The sequence below is a fragment of the Triturus cristatus genome, chromosome 1_2 (genome assembly GCF_964204655.1).
Source record: "Triturus cristatus chromosome 1_2, aTriCri1.1, whole genome shotgun sequence".
NCBI lineage: Eukaryota > Metazoa > Chordata > Amphibia > Caudata > Salamandridae > Triturus > Triturus cristatus.
The window spans coordinates 843,564,693-843,574,669 of NC_140580.1; the positions used below are offsets into that span (position 1 = coordinate 843,564,693).

The 9,977-nt window shown below is 42.8% G+C and overlaps 1 pseudogene; it reads left to right on the forward strand.

The window, feature by feature from the left end:
- The first annotated feature begins 8,847 nt into the window (after positions 1-8,847).
- On the forward strand, positions 8,848-9,756 carry LOC146868128 (T-complex protein 1 subunit delta pseudogene; annotated as a pseudogene).
- Positions 9,757-9,977: the final 221 nt, after the last annotated feature.

Sequence of the window (9,977 nt, forward strand, 5' to 3'; positions counted from 1 at the left end):
ATATCCTAGACCCAATCAGATGCCTGTCCGCAATGCGGGAGTCCAGGGGCTGACTTTTTACACTTGACTTGGGGGTGTCGGACAGTGCAAGACTTTTGGGTGCAGGTAGTTGAGAAACTAGTTCACACCACCTCATTGCAGTTCTCAATCACCCCACAGTCTTGCCTTTTAGGCAATATAAGCCGACATAAAGGGGCATATGATGGCATATAAATACTGCCAGCTTGCGTTGGTCCTTGCCCGCCACAGAGTGGCCATAACATGGATGGTTCAGCGTGCCCTGGAGACTGAGAGCTGGCACAGGGACGTTGAGGAATGGTCAATAGCAGAAGAGATTCACCTGAAACTAAGTAGGAGAGATGCGAAAGTAGAGGATGATGTACTAACATAGAGAGCCCTGGGAGACAGGATTCTGGCTAGTGGAGACAATTCATCGAGCAATGAATCTACTGACGTGGGAAACTAAAGGTCCGAGTGGCCTTGGGATGAGGTGGAGGGGTGCCAGATGATCGCGTTAGTTAGATGCTTTTGTTCTGCATAGCTTGATGTACTGCTCCTGTGCAGACAGTTGTTGATGCATATATTGATGTGATTCTGTTCTCTTCATGATACGCTGCATGATGTGACAAAGGTTTATTGTGGCAATGTTGGTTCACTCGAACTCATAAATAAAGGATTAAAAAAAAAAGTCAATACTGTGTGGGGATGGGGCTTTACCCATGTGAATTTGAAAAGTATCTAACATCAACTAATATATTCAGTTGTTTGTTGTAATTAATTTGGTTAATATTTCTTAATTGGTATTAGGGTGACTAGTAAGGGTTCCAAGAGCCCTTTATCACTAATCATCAGCATCCTTTACACCTGCCATGGGCCCATCAATCGAATATATGTATGTGGTTATGTGTTCAAGAATGGAAACCAAGAAACTGCTTGTCAGGACCCATCAATCGAATATATGTATCTGGTTATGTGTTCAAGAATGGAAACCAAGAAACTGCTTGTCAGGACCTGCTCCTGCTTTAGGTAAGTGCCACTGGTTTCAACTCTTTGCTTCCAAAATCCTGTGTAGACATCTGTAAGCACAAACCAAAATGCTGATGTCATATATGGGTTTTCCCTCCAAGTGGACTTGTACTTCAGATTTCTAACATGGCCTACACCGAGGTGTTCAGCTCTATTGTGAGAGTGAGGTCTGTGAGGTACTCGTGTGCTTCAGTCCATTGTATTTGTAAGTTCACTCCTAAATTTGGACAAACATCCAGAAGTACTACGAGAGTCCTGTGATTGGTGAACTGTCACAGAACATGGCAGACATCTTGGGCCGGGTGAAGTATATAATGTGCCAGTCAACAAGTGATCAATATTGATCAAATGGATTGTCTGGATCAGATGGCTGTTTATTCATACAATCTTTATAGACTGGCATCAACTAGATGCACCTTCTGGTAAGCTATGTCAACGGCTTGATGTGAAGTGAGAGTTAGACTATTGACTTTATAACCACTTAGCCATTCACAGGTCGAGGCAGGATGTAGCACACAAATTAATTTTGTTGTTTAAATTAGTTTATTGGGATTTTACATTTCTTATTGCTTATTGACATTTTACATTATTACAATGCATTAATACACAATTACAGTTGGGTGTGGAGTACTTGTAATCATAAGCATACATTGTTACTCATTCACACTATTATAACCATTTAGTTCGTAGAGAGAGACTTTTAGGGAGCAGCCCTCCTGTTGATTTGAGCTTTTCAGCGATACTGTCTCATGCTCTGATAGAATTTGCGACCAATGGTAGCACACAAATTCATATCGGTCTTCTAAATTGGAAGCTCCATATCCAGATTCATGTTCAACCTAGACTTAAAGATTCTCTCTTACAAGCAGGGACTCTATGTGAGTATTTTTATTTTCTAACAAATTTCACAGCTAAGGATCACACTTGCGACTGCTTTTTTATGTATTTATATAGGTAACATAAGTAGCCTGACATTTTGAGCAGAAATGGCTTACATCAGTGTACAAATTGTACGTAACATGACATGGGGATGGTATGGAGTATAAACCAGAGTAGATAATTATATAAGTCGACACGTGTCGAGATGGTAGTGATGATGGCACACTGCAGAAGCTTGGATGAGGTTTTACTTGGGGATATCTGGGCGAGCAGCTAAGCTTTTACAGTACTTGGAGATTGTTCAGATCTGCCGCGATGTTGCCACTAGAATACATTTGGGCGTATTTTGTGAGATGATCGTGTTGTGACAACTATGGGAGATAGTTGGGGTATTTGGCTGTTGTCTTTTCAAGGATTTCCAACTTGTTTCTCCAGATCCTACATATATGGGTTTCACATATGGAAAGCAATGTCTTTCTGCTTGAAATCCACTTGTGTTGTGTCATGCACGTGGCATATAACTTGTTTGGCTGCCTGTCCGCTCGCACAGTAAATAATTGCTGGCCCTGGGGTGTGAGCGAGAGAAGCTGGTTATGGGCCCTCTGCATGTATGTCTGACTCATGCCAATTCACCGACACTACAGCTTTCACTTCAACTTCTCTACCTATAATGAGCCCTGCTGGACTGCTTTGGTTGGAACAGCAGGAGGACTTTGCTCATTTACAACCTCCAGCCTACACCAGACATGTGTATTTCCTATTGAACATTACAAACCTTGACTCTCGCTGTGCGCGGGCCTAGTTGTTTACCGCTTTCTAAGCAGAGTCTTGGCCTTCCGGTAGACAAAAATGCGTCACAGGAAGTCCCAGTGAGCTTGAGGACTCTTTGCCCGGCAGGGGGTCAGGTAACAAGAATGAGCCCTCGGCTGAGCAGACAGATTAGTAGCAGAAAGTCTCTGTGAGATAATTAGGTTCCCTTTCTCCAGGAGAGCAGGAGGCTGGAACAAAGCCTGGGTTCGCGGCGGCCATTATTGAGCGCCTTTGAAAATACTGCAGATAGATATTTTGCTAGCGCACAGCCTGATGCAGTGTTAGTAATTGGTGTTTGGAGAGTTCTCAGGGGAGCTGTACAAGAAGCAAGGGCAGGACCCGCACGCTCTACTCTTCTAAACCAATCTTAGCTTTCTGGCACTCATTGAATGAGGTATTTTTTTTTGCTCAGCCCACTTCAAACCATCAGTTCCAGATGGGTATTATGTATTTGCTGATAGTTTCAGATGTCTCATCTCCATGTACTTTCCATCACCCGTCGCTTCAGATGCAAGTGCAGAAGAAGTTAAGTCTTAGTCTGGCACTGGGATATTATGGGCTACAATTGCTGCAGTCTTGTGTTTTGTTCTTGCATCCATCTTTCTGTCAAGGCAATACCACAAATGCAAAGCGTGTGGTGGGATAGGAGTCCTTTCTCGTCAAACATGGCAAAGGACAACAAACATTGTCCAAACCTAGCATTTGCAGCTCGAAGGACGGCTGGTCATATTCTATATTGTCTTCTCACTGTCCCTGCTTAAGGCAGGACGGATGAAGACCTCTGAGGAGGTTGCGTGCTTGAGCCACTCTCCGAGTGTCAGTTTCGAGGGGGCCGAGGGTGGTACTGAATAATCCTTCAAATGTCTGGTGCATCGGTCTTGGACCAATGGGATAATAGGATTGTTTACTTAAGAGGCTGTGGGGACCCTGGGTGTGGCTGATATTCCATTCTAAGGTCTGACATGGGTCTGGTTAGGTTATATGGATGTAACATAGAGGTGGGGTGGGATGCAATGTCAGGGTGGTGGGCCCTGCTACCACCAAGTGTAAGGTCAACTAGCTCCAGGGTAATATTAATCATTACGGTAGATGTCCAATGAGGGATCTAGCGTTTAAATGTTCCATTCTGAGGTCAAAGACTGTGGAAGTACCTGTGGAAGTAGGGGTGCACTTTAGAGCAGAGGCGCAGGGAACCCCCAACCCTTCAGGGAGCAACATTCAGACCATGACCAATGAATATCTGTGAGATATGGGAGACTCAAGGGCCCGATCACATTCTGCCGGTGACTAAAATCATTTTGTGGTTTGTCACTGCTCCGGGGTTAGAATGAACATTAAAGTCCTGAGATAAAGTGTGTGCTCACTTAACAATATGGATACTTCCTGGTGAGATATAACGTAGATCTACTGGGGCATCATATCTCATTAGCGAGTGGGTAACAGAAGAGAAATTTTTAAAGAGCTCTCTAATTCACATGTGATATTTTTTCCGCTTTAGAGGACCACAAAAATAATAGTGTTGGGGTACAGTAGTTTTTTTTGGGTCTGGCCTAGATACATCATTAGTTGTCTCACCAGTGTCATGTAATAAAGAAAATCATAAAGGAAAAATGCATGTGTATATACTTGCATAGAGGGGATTTCAGCCAGCTTTCTTTATCCACTGGTCTCTTCACAAGTCATTCACATTTCTCCCACCACAGCATACAGCACGGTGCAGTCCTCGAGCCCGCTTAAACCTTTGCCTTTCACCCTCTGAGTGACAGCACTGGGTCTAGTCACGTGCACATCCACCTGCAAAGATGTGTATTTCAGCACCCAGGTTATCGTTTGTCTTTTTTTATTCTACTAGGATTGGTAAAATAATGTATTCACGTTACAGCGATCAAAATCCAATGCTGCCTTTTCTTTTTGTCACTAAGAATCGTATTTTATTGTGATGCTCAATAAGAAGAAAAGGGTTTCTATTCCCCACTTCTGCTAGACATGGTTATTTTTCCAAAGTAAAATTTGTATTGCAAGCATATGGACTTCACATTTAAGCAGCTGAGTGTTTTCTTCTTGTTTCTGGGGTGTTTGTTTGACATAAAATAAAAATAAACCATTGCACCAGCTTACTCAGGCAGGGCCGATTTGCGTTGCTAATGCTTAAGGCATTTTATGTTCTACCACCCCGGAACCAAGGCTGAACTCTGACCCGGGCTCTGTCACGGTCTGTTCTACAGAAGCAATAACTCCAGACCCAGAAAAGACAGCAGCCTCACTGGGGGGAAGATTTACTAGCCCCGTGCGCCACTTTTGCGCCGCCGTTGCGTCACTTTTGTGACGCAGCGGCGGCGCAAAGCTAGCGCCATGCTGCGACAGGTTCACAACGTGACGCATCTAGGGACATGCGTCACGTTGTAAAGCCCTGCGCCACATTAAACCTGCGTCAGGTTTAATGTATGCAGGGTGGGCGTTACGTAGGAAAAAGCCTCGGAAAAGTGATGCAGTGAAATCTACAAGATTTCACACAGTCACTTTTCCGACGCTGGTGCGTCAAATCCGTCGCCTGGCGTAAGGCGTGACGCACCATGTTAGGGATAGGGCAGGTTGGAACAGTGCTGGAGTTGCATTGCACTTGCGACACAACTTCAGCACTGCGCCCAGCTTACGCCGGCAGATGCGTCACACATCTGCTTGTCCTTGCGCCACGATGCACCGCATTGTAAATGCGGCGCATCTGCGGTGGCGCAAGGGCAAACTTGCGTGATGCATCTTCCCTGGCGCATCCCTGCTGATTTGCAGGGATGCGCCAGGGAACATAAATCTGCCCCTGGGTGCGCAGGTTTGTGGGCCACAGACCCTTCACACTTCATTTACCGCTATATGCATATGCCTCTTTATATGTGCCCTGTCCTTTTCTCCCACACTTGCCCCATTCACTCTCTCTCAACCATCTCTAAACCATCTAACTCCCTCAACCCCTCTCCACGGCCATCTTCCTGCTTATTATCACAACCACCCAAAGCACCAGCAAAAACAACAGCAGGTTGAAAGCTCTATCAGTGGCCAGCTTTGGACTCACCGCCTTGCAAACCTTACTGTTTTTGTACAACTTTTTGTCAGGTTATTAGCAGGCCAGCCTTTGTCATGGAAGAGCTAGACCATACCAGGGCACCAGCCTTCAGAGGGGTGCACCAAGCTGCCTGCAATAAGGTCAAGCATATAGCAGTCGACCTTCGACCTTGTTCCAGTCATTCAATTTAACTGCTTTCCATCAGTTATTTCTACATGCCGCATGCACTGGTGTTCAACACTCCCTCAACCACCCTCGTCCCATCTCCTTCTCATCCCCAGCATTGTAATGATCAACAGTTCAATAGTGAGGTAGAATAAAGCAATTAATAGGTAGAGGCAATTGAAGTAGGGTTGGGTGGGGTGTGCTGCAGCACCCTCACAATACCCATGCTTGAGTTCAGAAGGTGAATGAGCAAATAAGATGCCTTTACATTTTGTTTTTATCTTGTCACATTTGCTACGGTTCAAAGCCAGAGGCTAAATGCCAGGCTATGTTGTCTGTCAAATTTCTGCTTATTGTTTTAACATTGGGATTGGTGTTTACTGTTATTTCTCTGACTGCAAAATGAGATGATTTTGTGAAGTGAACTATGGGGCAATTTTGCTTGGGTACAGGGAGTGTGGAAGGAAAGGCTGTAGGATGTCAATTTTTTATAACACACAACAAAATGTATACATCTGTAGATAAACTGTACAAATCATTTGAAATATATCAGCAGTTTGAAAAGCACAAATGAAACACTGTTTTATTGTAATTCAGAAGTATGATAGCAAAAGATTGTATTACCATCAAGACACATCAAGACACTTTACTTGGTGATGCACAAATGTGAAATATTTGTGAAACCTGATTTCCGCACATTATCGTTTGTGTGCTATAGTTTAATCAGACAGACAGTGTATCTGTGCAAGTTTAGAGGCCATTGCAGTGAAAATGTGCTGTCTGTAAATGACAGTGTCCGAGCACACCATAATTTAGTGTTATATATGCGACAGTGTGATCCAAAACACACCACTGGTTTAATACCACACCCATGCCACTCTCCTGCTAAATGGGTGTGGCTCGTTTGCTACACTTGTTCTTAGTGTGACGCTTTAATTCCCTTGGCTTCAGTGACATAGCAGTCATAGCAGCACCCACACTCTGAAAACTGTTCCAGCACCACTGCTGATATGCCTCTTGTTAGGGTTTGACGGGGCGTGGACTTGTGTGCAATGAAACTGGGCAATCTCCCAAAATGTAGATCACTCTCCATGACAGCCTCATTAAATTGTTTATTCTACACGAAGAGGCCCCGCAGCTCCGGTGCACTATTCTATTCCCTTAATTAGGCTTATTCATAGGTTTAGGGTGAGGACGAAATTCATTCGGGAGGAGTTGGGTCAGCCTGGAACCGAATACAATTAAACTAACAATGTTGCCTCTCTCTAACTTGTTATTCTTTGTTAAGTCTGTGATCTACAAAGTTGGTATGTATACAAAAGAGCATTACATTTTAGATTGAAGTACAATCATTTATTTTTCCTAGGGCATATAATCACAGTCATCCAGACAGCCAACATGTTTCGCTGCTTTTGGTGCATATACCTGGGCTTCTTCAAGGCTATAAAAACATTACATATGAATGCTATTCTTTTGTTTAAATAAACATTATAAAAGCGACATACACTGTGAGATTGGTGAAAAATATTATGGTAGGTCTGCACTCTTTTATGAGCACAGAACGGTGCAAGGTACAGTATAATGTGCTGGCTATGATTATGCACCAGATGAAAAATAAATTATTGCTCTTCAATCTACAAATGTAATGCTCTTTTACCTCTTTTACGTACGTACCAAGTTGTATAAGACAGTCTTAGCAGATAAAAGCCAGTTATAAAGTGAAAGCATCATTAAACTCTTTGATCTGAATCCACCTTACATTGTTAATCAAGTCATTTAATTTGTAGAGACCTATTACTTTTCTCCTTCTAAAAGAACAATTGATGGACAGATCTTTGTGACTGGGGGTGAATGTTTGCATTGCATTGTTCAGCATTCCGTCCATCATTTGTTCCTTTTGCGATAACGTTTCCCCTGACTCTAATTTTGAAATTGTTTCCAGTTGTCACTGTCGTCTGTGATGTTGCATGGACCCCACCAACCTCATCTCTCCCTATTCTGTTATCCCTTGCCCATCGACCCTCCGCGCACTTGCCCCAAGTCACACTTCCTATTCACTCTTTTCTCCTCTTCCCCTCTTCAATAACATCCCTTCCTGTAGGACATAAAGGAAGAATGCTTATGCCAGTATGTAAGGAGCAGAAGGCTTCACATTCCAGTTCAAGGTGAAAAATTCAGGCTTTTTTGATACTCGCGCCAAATAACATATCCACCTGTCAGCATGGATTGGTAACAATTCTGCACTGACCAGTCTGCTCCAAAACTATGTCCCCTTTAAGCAAAGCCTAACATCGCCAAAATAGGGATTGGAAAGTCACCAAGTAGAACTTTCATGAAAATGGAGCTAATTATTTAGTGGGATCCTAGCCCAAACCTAGACCATTATGTATTTTTATTGGCTAAGTGCCACTTGGAGACTTCATAATCCCTATTTTGGGGTTTTTCTAAATGGCATTCAGTAGTGCCTTTTGGTCTTGATTTAGAATCTGTGCAAGGTACTAGAATATCCAAACCTGTTTGGCATCCAAAAATATAATTTACACCCAATTGAGCAATATTTTTTCTGAACGGTTTTTAGTCCACAATATTTAAGTCAGATGACATTTTCATTATTGCAATTCTTTTTTTTTTAAACTAAAGACTTATTAAATTTATTTGCAATAAGCAGAAATGTTTTATTTGGAAAGGGTCCAGAGCGGTCATCAGTTCCAAAAACACAATAGAATTTTTTATCTTTTCAATGCCAGAATTTTGTTAGTGCCCTGATCTATCTAGTGTACACCACATCACCGTTCTTCAGAATACTGAGGACAGCTTCAGTAGCAGGTGTTAAAGAACGGATTGATACCAATAAAGGCTGAACGGCTAACTCTTTCAAGATATTGGAAATTCCAACCTTTCTAACATTAATGCCTGATGCGACTATAACAAATGATGGAGCTACTATTCTGAAGCAGATGCAGGTCTTCCATCCAGAAGCCAAAATGTTGGTAGAATTGTCCAAAGCTCAAGACAGTGAGGCTAGTGATGGCACAACATCTGCTGTTATTGTTGCTGGTGCCCTCTTGGATGCCTGCTCAAAGCTTCTTCAAAAAGGAATCCATCCTACTATTATCTCTGAATCATTCCAGAAGGCTGTTGACAAGGGGATTGAAGTCTTGACCAACATGTCTCAACCAGTTCTGTTGAATGACAGAGAAACGTTTCTAAACAGTGCAACTACTTCTTTGAACTCAAAGGTGGTTTCTCAATACTCTAGTCTGCTTTCTCCAATGAGTGTGGATGCAGTGATGGACGTGCTTGACCCAGCTACAGCTACTCGTGTGGATCTTCGAGATTTGAACATTTTCAAGAAGCTAGGTGGAACTATTGATGATTGCAAACTGTTTGAATGGTTGGTGTTGATTCAGAAGTTGGCCAGTACTGGAGTATCTTGTGTGGTGAAGGTAAAGATTGGTCTCATTCAGTTCTGCTTGTCTGCTCCAAAGACTGATTTGGAAAATCAGATTGTAGCCTCAGACAATGCACAAATGGACATAGGATTGCGTGAAGAGAAAGCATATATCTCGAATTTGATCAAACAAATTAAGAAGGCTGGATGCAACGTACTACTCACCCAGAAATCTATCTTGAGGGATGCTCTCAGCGTCTGGCTTTGCATTTTTTTTAATAAAATGAAGATCACAGTATTAAAAAATATTGATTGGAAAGATATTGAATGTATCTGTAAGACCATTGGAACTAAGCCAGTTGCTCATGCTGACCAGTTCACTGCTGATATGTTGGCATCCGCTGAACTTTCATTATTGAGATTCTGACATAAAACCACTATTTGTTGGTAAGTGCAAATGCTTCCATTTTGGGGGGAATCCTGAATCCACCCGAGAGTCTTTCAATTAAATTTCCTCCATCATACGGCTCACATCCAGACTAGTCGTACTGGCAAAGGATGGAGGCCTAGGTGCCAGTTATAGTCACCTGGAGAAAGTCGTAACCTGTGTATATATTATTTACACTCCGTCAGTCCATTCGTCACAGA